We start from the raw sequence: 13,122 nt of genomic DNA on the forward strand, positions 1-13,122 counted from the left end.
TGGATTTTAAACAAAATATTGTAAGATTTTTGAAAACTTTTTTTTTTCTCTTGAGGAGATCCAGAAATTCAAAGGATATATTAACGCACTTTCTGATTTGGGGGTACTAGCAACATAAGTGTTGCAAAGAGCAAGGCTAAGCTAAAGAATGAATGAAGTTCCTTCTGTGCAGCAAGGAAGGATGTTTTTCCCCGAGTTACTTTAGAAGACTTGAATGGATGGATGAGGGCTTTCACACAGAAAGACTTGAAGTCAAACTCAGGAAGTAAAGAGGGGAAAAAAACTCCAGAACCATAACAAGCAGGCATTGTTCTAATTATCATAAACTTGTTATGTATACAGGTACTACTCTATGGTGATGTTTGGTTTTAGAATAACTGTTCAAGTGTATCAATAACAGAAAATGACTTACGCAGAAACAGAGGTGTATCTATGCAGTGCTGCTAAAATTCAGGATCATGTTTGCAGTGGAACCTGCCATCAACAAATGTTTCAAAACTCTCTCTCTCTCTCCCCCCACCCTGCCCTGTGTTCACCAAGGAGTTCACTTCTCATGTAGTCCTCAGTGTTAATTACGATACAATGCTCATAATTCTTAAGTATTTTGGATTTTCAGTTTGGCCTTTTTAGCAGCAGTAATGACGAATGCTCTCATTGACCTACATCATTGACCAGGCTTATAAGGCTTCCAATGAGTTAAGACTTCAGCAGGAAAATGCAAGGCTTATCACTTCTTACTGGCCCAATAAACGCAATGATTTTACTTCTCTCACTTTCAAATGTTTTCCTATAATCCAGGTTAGTGGCACCACTATCTAACATGATGGGGGTGTTGGTCACAGAAACACAGAGGATATAGAGATGAAAGAGCAATGTCTTGAATTTCACTAATTTTCCCTGCTCCTCAGTTCTCAAAGAAGAAAGCATACAGGTGGCATAGTATAACTTAGTTAGATAAAAGCACCCACCTGACATACTCTCTTTCTTCTTGGGATGTCTTTGAGAGCGTGCATTACAATTCTATGTTGTCACGTAAGAAGCTGAGGTGTGCAGACCACAGAGACAAACTAGCATCCAGGAGAAGAGCAGACAGGGAGATGGGTGGCATATAAGAGCATTTGGGGTCACACAGATATGTGGGGCAATTTAATCTCACTGAAGCCTTAGTTTCCTCAATTGTAAACTAAGGATTATAACATCTATCTTGAGGCACTGTTGTGAGAATTAAATGAACAGAGCTTTATGCAAAGCTGGCACACGCTAAATGTAACTTTCTTCCTTACCTTCCTAACTTTTTTCAAAGATTTTTACACATTTGCACTATTAAAGTACTAATTACCTCTGTGACTATGTGAGCTAAGGTGATAACAAAATGAAATTGATAAAAACACCAAGCAGGAGAAAGTACAGAGTTTGAAACAGGATGGCATCAATACAAATTCACTGGTTTTGCAATCTTGAATGTTACTTAATCTTTCTGGAGCTCAGTATTCTCATTATAAAATGGAAATGATTCCTACTTTGTGGAGAGGTGGCTGAGTGTAATAACAAGGATTAAAATAATGCTTATAAAGCATCTGGTACCTTGAGTAAACAGATTGTGGGTAATATATATTGTTCAGATTTTTATTAATTAAAGCTTGCTTACATAGACTGATTTCCTGTAGTAAATATCCCTTTTTCCACCCAAGACCTTGAAAGGGTTATTATGGTGGAGGCCTTGATCACTGATTAGCTGGTTTGGCTGTGTTAACTTAGCTCCTAAGAACTGGAGTTATAGTTCCAGCCCTAAGATTTAAAAATATGATGGATAAGAATTCTAGGTCTGAATTTTTTTTTCATCTCCAAGATGAGGAGGCTGGAATAAATAATTCCTAAGGTTCTGTGGAGCTACAATATTTTATGATTCTAGTGTCTTTTTCCTAAGTTACAGCAAATAACTCCTCATGTCTTTAGAGCTTAACTTACTTCTCTATGGTTTAATTTTTGCATTCTCTTTACTTTTTTTTCCCTTTAATTGTAAAAGGGGATAATTTCCATCACTTTGCAAACAAACCATTATCTCTATTCTGACTTAGTGACATTCCAGGATTGTAATGCATCACACTTGAAAACAGCATGGATTGTTTTTAATCCAGAAATTCAGTAAAATTGTAAGTAGTAATAATGAGGATAATGATGATTCATTTTCAAGGCTTTCTATGCCTCCAGGCCCTTGGTCATTGTATATGATAAAATACACCAACTATAAAAATAAGGTTAAGATTTAACAGTTAAAAATGTGTTCTATGAGAAAAACACAGTTTTAGTACTCATTCCTATCTTACATAATAAATATTTAAAAATATATAAAAATAAAAGATCCACTAACCAACAGAATTTTAATAATTATTAAGCACAAAGGAAATAAAATTAACTTTGCCTTATCTTGAGATCTACTTTGGTTATACAAATAAATATTTTGTGAATTATTAGACCTCAGTTTCAGAAGTTCAAGCCTTCCTCAAAATCAGAAGTAAATACTCAATGAGAATTCAAAATAAATGTGTGGATGATATGAGCTTGTGCGTACTATTTAGCTTTGAATTATTTTCATCTGTTTTCATTCTTGAGCTATACTTAAACATCCACTATATGAGAGGAGACGCCCCCAAAACACCAGAAGTTTTATAAAAAATTGTGTATTTATTCTTAGGTGTTTAAACTTCAAGTCACCTTCAGAGTACTCTCCATTTGATGCCATACACCTATCAAGATGTTTTTTGTACTGCTCAAAACAGTTTCTGAACTCATAGATTTTTATGCCTTTTAGTGTTTCTGCCCTTTTTTGTTCCACCTCTTCCACATTAGCAAAACGTTTCCCTTTGAGGATTTTTTCCATCCAGGGAAACAAACAAAACAATAGTCACTTGGGGCAAGATCAAGTAAATAGGGAGGGTGGGGCATGGGGGTCATGTCGTTTTTGGTCAAAAACTGCTGAACACTCATCGTGGTGTAGGCAGGTGTATTCATAAATCACCCATCATGAAATGGGCAAACACATTGAAAGAGTCTTCAAAAAAAAATTCACTGAGGCTGAATGTAGCCTCTCACAACACCACCAGCTGATACACTGATACAGATGGGTTCCTAGAACACTCACCTAGCAGTGGAAGCCTGTACTGCAAGGGGCCCACCCTCAAGAAAATAATTCCTGTTTTGGGGGTCCCCTATTTTTTGAGAGTGTTCAGAACACAATCTAAATTGTATTCTGGTTACTTCTCTGACCTCATTTTGCTTTGACCACTCAAATCCTTTTATTTCCTTGAACGCACAGTTTGTCCATGCCTCAGGGCTTTGTCCATGCTGTTTCTGCCTGGAACTTTCTCTCCCCTACATATTTCCATCCCCATCCCAGATTTCTCACCTGGCTGGACTTCTTGTCCTTCAACTTGCAATGTAAATGAGACTTTCTCTGAAAATTATTTCCTGAGCACCAAGTGGACAATATAATAGGTTTTCCCATCTACTATTGTTTTATTTACCTATCAGCTCTTTTAATGGACTATAATTTATGATTTGTAATTATCTGTTCATGAATTTAATGTCTGATTCCCTTAGGAGACTATAAATTCTGTAACAGTCTAAAGGATTATTTCTTTGTTTTAAAGATTTTATTTATTTATTTTTAGAGAGGGGAAGAAAGAAAGAGAGAGAGACATTAATGTGTGGTTGCCTCTCACGCACCCCTTACTGAGGACCTGGCCTGCAACCCAGGCATGTACCCTGACTGGGAATCAAATCGGCATCCCTTTAGTTCACAGGCCTGTGCTCAATCCACTGAGCTACACCAGCCAGGACTAAAGGATTATTTCTATATTACTAGGTTTAAACGTGATTGAATAATGACTTAATGATCTATTATGGTATCTCCGTGGGGTTTAGAAATATTAATTAAATATGGACTCTATCTCTAAAGAATTTACTTTCTAGTTAAAAGGATAAGGTGTGGCCCTGGATGGGTGGCTCAGTTGGTTGGACCATCATCCCGGGCACTAGAAGGTTGCAGGTTCGATTCCTAGTCAGGGCACATACCTGGATTGTGGGTTTGATCCCCACTAGGGGCACATACTGGAGGCAAATGATCAATGTTTCTCTCTCACACTAATGTTTCTCTCTCTTTTTCCCTCTTTCTCTCTCCCCCTTCCTCTCTCTCTAAAATCAACAAAAGACCTATCCTTTGGTAAGTTTTAAAAAATATATATAAGGTGTGCACATAAATATTGTTTAAAAATATAGAAAATAATTCATGTCTCAAAAACCAGTGTGGGTAAGTACTCTATTAGTTTCTTAGGCTGCTATAACAAATTACTACAAACTTGTTGACTTCAAACAACAGAAATTTATTCTCTCCCAGATTTGAAGGCTAGAAGTCCAAAGTCAATTCGTTGGTGCTGAGCTTGGTGATTAGTGGAGGTTTGTCTATTTCTGACCAGGTCAGGGAAGGAAAGTTTCATGGAATTAGTACAAACAATACCTATCAAACTAATGCAAGTGATGAGGGAATTTGGCCTGAGTTTATGATATGTTACACCATAAGATGAAAGTCAGAAATGGAGTAAGAATTAGGTTTTACAATAACATAAATATTGGTTGAGAATTTTTTGGTAATTAATATAGAATTACTAAAGTTTTGTCTGAATAATGGTGACATGGTCTTGGGGCTCCTGCTTCAGGAAACCTAATGGGGCACCAGTGTTTAGGATAAGCTGGTCTCTCTTTTCCTGTCTCTTCCAATTAGGAGATTATTATAGGCAAGAAAGCATAAAAGCCTGACTAGGACAGAGGTCCCAAAGAACCTATTTTAACAAAACTTGGCCACTTATTGGACATCTGAGTAGGCAGGGAGATGAAAGAGGCAAAAAAAAAAAAAAGTATTTTGATCCAAGAGACCTGGAGAATTGGGGGGAAGAAAATTAGGAAAGTCAAAAGGAGAATGATTTTCAACTAAGCAGATAAATTCAATGCTGATATACTGACTCTGAGAAACCAGTACGGTATTTTGTGGAAGATTTAAATAAGGATATTGTAGATCTAGGACTGGAGTTTGGGAATGATGTCAGGACTCGCGATACAAACGTGTCCGTTATCAATATGGAAATAACTGAAGTCACGCAATGCTGAAAAGCAGTGTCAAATCATGAGAAGAGTATGAATGTGGAGTTTGACAGACATACTCACATCCTATCCTACCATTTACCTATTGTATGACATGAACAAATAGCTTAATCCCTCCATCTTCTCATACTAAGAAGGCAAAAAATAATATTATTCCTTAGTGAGGATTACATGTGTTGAGTATTTAAAATACCTATCATCTTTAGATTTGCCTTCATATTTTGGTGGCATGATTCCAAGTAACAAATACTATATTTATTTTATAGTTATTACCTTAAAATATGTAACAAAGTTTTTATAAATTATTTTTCCCTTGATTCTATTTCATTAAAAGCACATTGACTCTGATCCTTTAAACTGATTTCATGTCCTGTGAATGGGCTGCAACCCACACTTTGGAAAACACTGTCCTCAACCAGCATCCTACACTCAAATCACAACATTACTACTCACTGTTCCCTCATCTTTCATTTTTATTACTCCCTCTGCGTGGACTGCTTGTTAATGTCATGTTATCCCTTGATGGTCCAGAATAAATAATAACCATTTATTTCCTCTACTCTACTCATATAACATTTTGTCTATAAAAAGATTTTTATCTATTTCTCAAGTACATTATAAATTTCTTAATGATAGGTAACAGGTGTTATTTATCTATGTATCCTGGTGAAATGGTTCATTCATAAGAGGTAGAGAAGAAATTTTTAAGTCATTATTATATAGAAAAGAGAGGAAGAGTCTGATGAGAGAACCCTTTTGAGTACCTACTTCCAAGGTCCTACTCTGGCCTCCTTGTGCCTCAATTCTCCCTTCATCTGTATATGCCAAATCTTCCATAGAAGTTTTTAAGGCAGAATACTTGGTCTCCTCTTTTGGGATACAAAGACTTAGGTCACTACCTTTTTGGATACAGTGACTTGAGCTTGTTCATATTGGGAGCGGGGAGAAAAAGTCTAGAGGAGATAAAATAGGTTTGAGGGTGAAACTAAGATGTATCTAGGACTTAGCTCTGGGTAAAATCATAGAAACATTCCTACCCTGGTCACTTTGGATTGCTAAATGACAGAATCCAATAAAGAAAACCTGAAATAAATGACCAGCACAAGTATTTCATTTTAAATTGTTAACGTTTATTTCATTTTTCAGGCTCTAAAAAACTTTTCTCTGATGGAAATAACCCCTGGCGACAGTGACATTCTGACACCATGTGCCATGCACACTATTGCAGAGTCTAAAATCCTTGTTACAAGGGTTGTTTTGACTATTGTTTTATCATGCATCCAAACCCAATTAAACTACTGAAGTTTCTAATGGTGTTTTGTCCATTTTGTAAATCATTACGAAGAATATTAAGCCAACCAAACAAATTAACCTCTGTGTGACTTGTTGCATGATATAAAAATGTAAAGGGGAAAAATACTTTTTGGATAACAATAAATGTTCTCAGAATGCCCCTTTATATGTGAATTTTGGACTGCATGGTAGAAAGAAATACAGTTCAATTGGTTTCATAGAATGAGCCAAAGACAATTTGTCCCTCAGGAAACACTGCTCAATCCCTGAGCACAAAGGAAACATCAAAACCCGAGACTCTAAATGAGGGTCTACTCTCGGGTCTCGATGATAAGGATGATCTACATTGGTGGGACCAATATGGATATGAATATGTTATAAAACTCCACATTTACACTCTTCCCATGATTTGACACTGCTTTTCAGCATTGTGTGACTTCAATTATTTCACTATGGATAATCCCCAAATTGATGCCCTACACTGGGCCTCAATTTATTTATTTCAAAACAAGGTGATTGACCTTTTATTTCTTGTATCTTTTCTACCAATAATATTTGATGATGCTCTGCCCTTAAATCCCTTTCACCTCAATTTTTAAACTTAAAAATGTGAAATATGTTTATTAAGTTCTTTGATAACCTTCAATGTTATTCAACATGATAACAGTACTGTTCACTTAACCTAAATTTTATCATTTTAGTTTTGCCTCAGAGGCTAAGTTTTATGAGAGCCTTAATTTGCATCACCAGAAGCTAATTTAATAAAAATAAAGGAACTCCTTTTGGAAATAAATTAAAATTGGTAGGGGAGGGCAGCAAACCTTATGAAAAAAAGAAAAAAATACCAGGAAGCTAAACTTAGGAGAGGGCAAAGGGTTCTGAGTTCTAAAGAATGTTGTGGTCATATTAGTGCTGAGAAACTGGTACTGGCTTTTTATGCACTGAAAGTAGAAGTTCCTAATGGCAACTTCCCAAATCCCTGGCCTTTTGACCCAATACCTATTGTACCATTTGCCCTATTACCTTGAAGCACAATCACTGCATGACAATTAGACAAACAGGTGCAGAGCATCATCCAACCTGAGTCAGGAAGAGTTATCTTTGGAGACAACTCCAGTGTATGGGATCAGGACACACAGCTTAGAAAACTACTGAACAGAACTTCACAGACAAAAAAAAAATGTGAATGTCACATTTTGGTCAGGAGAAATTAGTGTAAGTAAAGTCAAAGAGTAGAAAGACTGGGAGACAGGTGCCTAATATGATATGATAAACAGTAGGTTTGTCTTTGACAAATTCCTTTATAATTATGTTCCTGTCAAAAATTTTATTCAATCCCTCTTCACACACACACACACACAAAATTCTGACAGAATGAATCCTAAACTTCTGATTTTTAATAAATTTTGTAATTGTACAAATAACAACAGCTATTTCTTGATTACTATTATTATGCCAAGCTCTGGGGATTACAAAAATGAATAAAAATAGACCTGTTTTTAGAGACCTTACCATCTATGGGTTAGAACTATTATAGTTATGACAAAAATAACAGTAACCATCATTTATCCACTCATATTAGCTAGGCACTGAGCTCAGTGGGCAACACACATAAGCTGCCAAAGTTCCCTCTGGATATCCTGACAGTAAGGTGCTATTGCTCTCTCCATGCATCATCTCTCAAAAAAAAGGACTGAGCAGAAATTCAAACAATAGGCAGAGATATTTAACAACTTCAGGACTGTCAATAGTCAACACACAAAGAATTACAGTCAATAATAAGAGTGCAGTGAACCAAAAGTGAAAATGGAAGAAATTGTGTGAATCCCCTTCAGTTGTACCCCGCTGGACAGGCTCTGTGACACTGAAATCCACGATGCAGTACACCCCACACCCGGCATCCCAGCAACGACTCAAATAGATGAACGTTACTTAAGTATTTTAAGATATTCTAGCAAAAGACCTTGAAATACATTAAACTGCAAAACTTAGGAGGACATCATAACCTTCTGGATATCATTCCTGAAATGTACATTCTGATCTAAAATTAAGAAAAAAAAAACTGATCAACTTTCCTTGTAGTATTTCACAACCTTTGAGTGCAGCATTAAAATGCTTTTCTTTCTTCCCTCACCAATGATAAGCTTCTGTTTTCTTACACTGGGTGTCTGAATCTTTTATATGCTCGGGTTCTATTCACTGCCTGTTATTCAGACATTGAAATCCCAAATGTTAATTGTTCTTCCAAGTACATTGACAAAACAGCAGCTAAATAAGGGTAGACCAGACTGTGGTAGACTCTGACATGCATTTATGGAACAATGGGGCTCTGAGAGACAGCCTTGTAGCTCACGGGAAGACATAAGATGTGCTATTTTGACTGCTTCATAGCAGAATGGGGAACACACGCACACAAGGGAATTATGCATTTTACTTAGTTTTGCCCAAAGTTCTCAAGGCAGCAGAATCTTGTGATGTCATCATGAACTTTCTCTGCATTTCCATTGACACAGAAGCTAAATATTTCTAATGACATCACAAAACAACATGAATTTACTTTGATTCCATAAGAAATGTCACAGTCAATGAGACTGGTACAAAAATGGGAGAACCCTCCCTGACAGGGTACACGTCAGCGTGCTGCTGCACAGTGGGCGACACACTCCCTAATGCAGTTCAAACCAGCCACAAGAAAGGATTCGCAACTTAGGTTGGATAAAAAAGACATACTGACTATTGACTGAGCCCAACAAATTTTCTTTTTTTAAATAAGAAAATTATTTAAATATATATTTCTTCAGGGACATTCAAATTTTTACCTATGTCTGGTTACTATGTTACCAATATTTTTGTCCTTTTTTGAACTGGTCACCAAAACACAGAGGAAGGTGCAAGAAGCTTTCACTTACAGGGATGCAGTGCAGCTCAATCTTTTGTTTTTAAGGTGCAGTGATTTCAGTCTCTAAATGTAACTTCAGGCAGTCTGAAAAGAAACAGGTTAAAATCTCTTTCAGTTATAATTGGTATTTCAGATTTAATTAAAAATTAAACTTTCATAATGTTTCACCATCCAAAGCAATGCATTATCAGTCAAGCGTGGCTTCTTTTTTCTGTTAAGAAAAAAAAAAAAAAACCTCTCTTCCCAGAGTAGGTTTTTAATGAAAAGAAAAGGATCTAAAGAGGAAAAAAAAGGCAATTCTGAAAAACAAAATATGCCTCCATGTTAAGGACTTCATAATGCTATGTCTAGAAGCTCAGTGCCTCTGAATTTTAACAATATTCTATCTGGTTAAAAAAAACCCCTAAACAATTTCACAACCTGAAGATTACATAAAATGTTAATTTTAGAGAATAAAGAAGAAAATCTATGATCACATGAAGGAAAATTGTGACTTTAAATAGAATTGGAAAAAACAATGTTAGATCCACTACTTTCAGATGAGTGAAGTGGTGGTGGGGCAGATGGTGAAGTGGAGGTGAACAGACATATTTAGCAATACAAAATGCCCACTGCAGTGCACTGTGGGTAGCATGTCCCATACCACATGATATTGTATATCTTGTCATATGCAGCCACTGCTGTTTGAAGCAGCTTGGGAAGACCATCAGGGTTTGAACGAGACCTCCTTGTTTAAATAACTGTAATCACATGTTTATATGTACTTTTAATCTTTAAATTAAGAGTCCAAGCATTAAAATCTCCAAGCATGTCATAAATATTTGGGCTTTAAATGTCACACTATTTTCTCAATGCTTGCTTTCTTTCTTCATACAACACCTTCTATAAAAAAAAAGATAATAGTTATTTAAAAAAACAGATTGGATGAAGCCATCCTTATTTTTTAGCTTTAAATAACTGACATGATATGATTTAGAAATATATCGTTTTTTAAATGTAAGATGGAGACAATACAATTATCTTTCTTTTATTTTTTCATCTTGGCAATGCATTTTTTATATACTTGTAAAACTAAAGTGGTATGTTTATGTCCACCTTCACATTAGTGCAAGGTAATATTTTAATGTTTCCACATATGAGAGCATGATCATAAATCATCCCTGAAATCACATCTTTTATTAGGAAATGCATCTAGTTCTCACTTGTAAATTCTGTTTTTTTTCCCCTTGAAGCATATGGAGGAATATTTTGAGTATTGTGTCTATTTGATGTATATAGATTTTAAATGCAAATTGGTTCAGATTCACTAAATCTATCCATGAATGGATCCAAAAAAAAGAAATCACTGACATTGACTAAACTTTTCCCCTGTTTCTCACATGCCTGAATTAAACTAAAAATGTACCAGTGTAAAGACAGAAATTATGGAGGCGTCACCAGGGACAACTGAATGAGAGGAAGGGAGTGCGTATATGTCCTTATAAGGCAAAAAAAACATTTATAAAAGATACTGACAAAAATAACTCAGAATCAGAAATTATAGAGAATAACAATAAATCCCAATAACTGATTCAGAAATATAAAAATTGCTCACCTCTACATAAATCTGAATCACCAACTGGTATTGTTCTACTTACCACTCAAATTCGGTTAGTGAAGCTGATTCACTGTCTAGTTCAGACAAGAAAAGGTGATGGAAACTAGACTGCATATTTATATATAAATGATTTAACTGACAACTAGCAGCTCAATTTAATCAGTCAGGTTTCCTCTTTCTTGATTCACCAGATGTGGAGTGAGTTGAACTATCACTTCAAAATAATAAAGCCATTTCTATGAATAGACAGTCTAAGTTACATTCTCTACCTTTCCTCACCGGCATTCCTCCTTCTCCTCTGACCCTTCTCTTCACTTCACTGACTTTTTTCTTTACTTTCACTTTCTTCCTTATTTATTTTTTCCCTCTCTTCTTTTTCCCCTTGGTGAGGGTAATGAAGCTCAAAAATAACATCTTGTATCCTGTTGAGAGAAACTTGGTCACAACTATCCTTCCAGATGACAAACTCATTCTTAAATGTCTGTTTCCCAATCCAAAGAAAACAGAGCAATTGAGAAAATAGAGACGCAACATCACTTACCACTACCGACACCACCACTTTTAATTCCCATGTTACATTCATCACAAGCAGGACTGAAGTTTATTTACATTATCCCCTAACCTCAAATAGGACCACAAATAAGACTAATAACAGGACCATTTTGTGGCACTCAGGCAAACGGCTGGGCAAAACAGATGGATCTTACTTTGCGCCAGGACTCAAAAAATACAGTCGCCAACTCACTGTTGGCGACTACATATCTTGGCCCAAAGATGGCCCTGGAAGTGAGACCAGTTGTCTTTGAATGCTGTTCCTATTCATATCTGCTTCATGAGAAAATCATTAACTCTCACTATGTAGTGGAGTTAAGAATTGGGTAGAAAATGTTTGGAAGAATGGTCATCAAAGAATGACATATTCTAAAGGCATTTTGGATTAGATTAAAGATCATAATGTTAGAACTAGAACCTTATTTTGGCACTATTGTCTACATTTCAACTTCCTGTCCACCCCCCCCCCCCCAAGTTCGGTACTGTTTGCTGAATCCACCTTTAAAATAGATTTTCAGAGTATGGGTCGTCAATAAGATTAACTTGTTCCTGATATTTCAGGTTCCAAAATCTGTTAAAATTTTTCAAGTCACCTAGACCAGTCTGTCATTAGAAAATTGACCACCAGTGTCAAACTTCTTTCATCAGGACCAAACTATGTAAGGCTTTGTAAATTAGTCAACACCCAGTGAAACACTGGGATACAGCTCAGTAATCAATGCAAATTACAAAGCTCAGAAGAATGCTTCTCTTGGCAGAGACCAGTTAGCTAAAGAGTTGTATGTTTTGCACTAGTTAAGGATTCTGAATGGCTTTCCAGAGAAGTAATAAATGCATTATATTAGAGTAACCTAGCCTATAAGCACCTGGCCAAAAAACAAAGTCCCTAACAATAAAAAATAAATGCAAGGGGGTGAGGAACTATAGATCTTTACATTGAGTAGAAATAAAGGGCTGTCTGACCATACTCCACTTTGTAAAATCCTCATAGATATAGGAGTTTTAGGCATCGCCATGCTACATAACTTGAAAGAGACAATAACAAAACATTCCTAATTCAGGTCTGTCCAAATTTAGGCACTTCTCTAAATGCTATCCCATATATTTGCCATCCATCGTCTCTTGTTCATATTGTTTTTGAGAGTTCACTCACCTCTCTATGATTTATTCATTCTGACACTGTTCAGATTTGATTTTTAAGAGACAAGTCATTTTCTGTGGTCAGTATAGAGAGCAAATTGTAATATTTTAATCTTTTCTCTTATTCTTTTTTCTTGTCACTTAAAAATTTTTATTATGAAAAATCTCAAATATGCAAGAATAGAGCTACATTGTAAAATGAACTCCCATGTACTCATGACCCACAGTCAATGCCAATTGACCAACAATGTTAAAAGTTAATTATCTGAACTTACAATTACATTCCATTGATCTGTGTGCCAGTACTATATACTCTCATCTTTACTAGAGTTTTTGTAGTAAGTTTTAAAACCACAAGTGTAAGTCGTCTAACTTTGTTCTCCTTTTCAAAATTCTCTTACTGTTCTGGGTTATTTGCATTTTCATATAAATTTTCAAATCAGCCTGTCAAAAATGCAAAATACAAAAAATGCCTTTATTATTT

General features: G+C 35.7%; 1 protein-coding gene across 20 annotated transcripts in view; it reads right to left on the reverse strand.

Annotated features, from left to right (window-relative positions):
• ZBTB20 (zinc finger and BTB domain containing 20) overlaps positions 1 to 13,122 on the reverse strand; it is an 830,054-nt gene that overhangs the window by 495,515 nt on the left and 321,417 nt on the right. For 17 of the 20 annotated variants that reach the window (XM_053918373.1, XM_053918396.1, XM_053918372.1 and 14 more), the window contains one exon: positions 9,360 to 9,433. The exons of the other annotated variants lie outside the window; for them this stretch is intronic. The gene's annotated coding sequence lies outside the window, so the exon portion shown is untranslated. The remainder of the gene's footprint in view (positions 1 to 9,359; positions 9,434 to 13,122) is intronic. 20 annotated transcript variants of the gene reach the window in all.

The sequence above is a fragment of the Desmodus rotundus genome, chromosome 2 (assembly GCF_022682495.2).
Source record: "Desmodus rotundus isolate HL8 chromosome 2, HLdesRot8A.1, whole genome shotgun sequence".
Taxonomy (NCBI): Eukaryota; Metazoa; Chordata; class Mammalia; order Chiroptera; family Phyllostomidae; genus Desmodus; species Desmodus rotundus.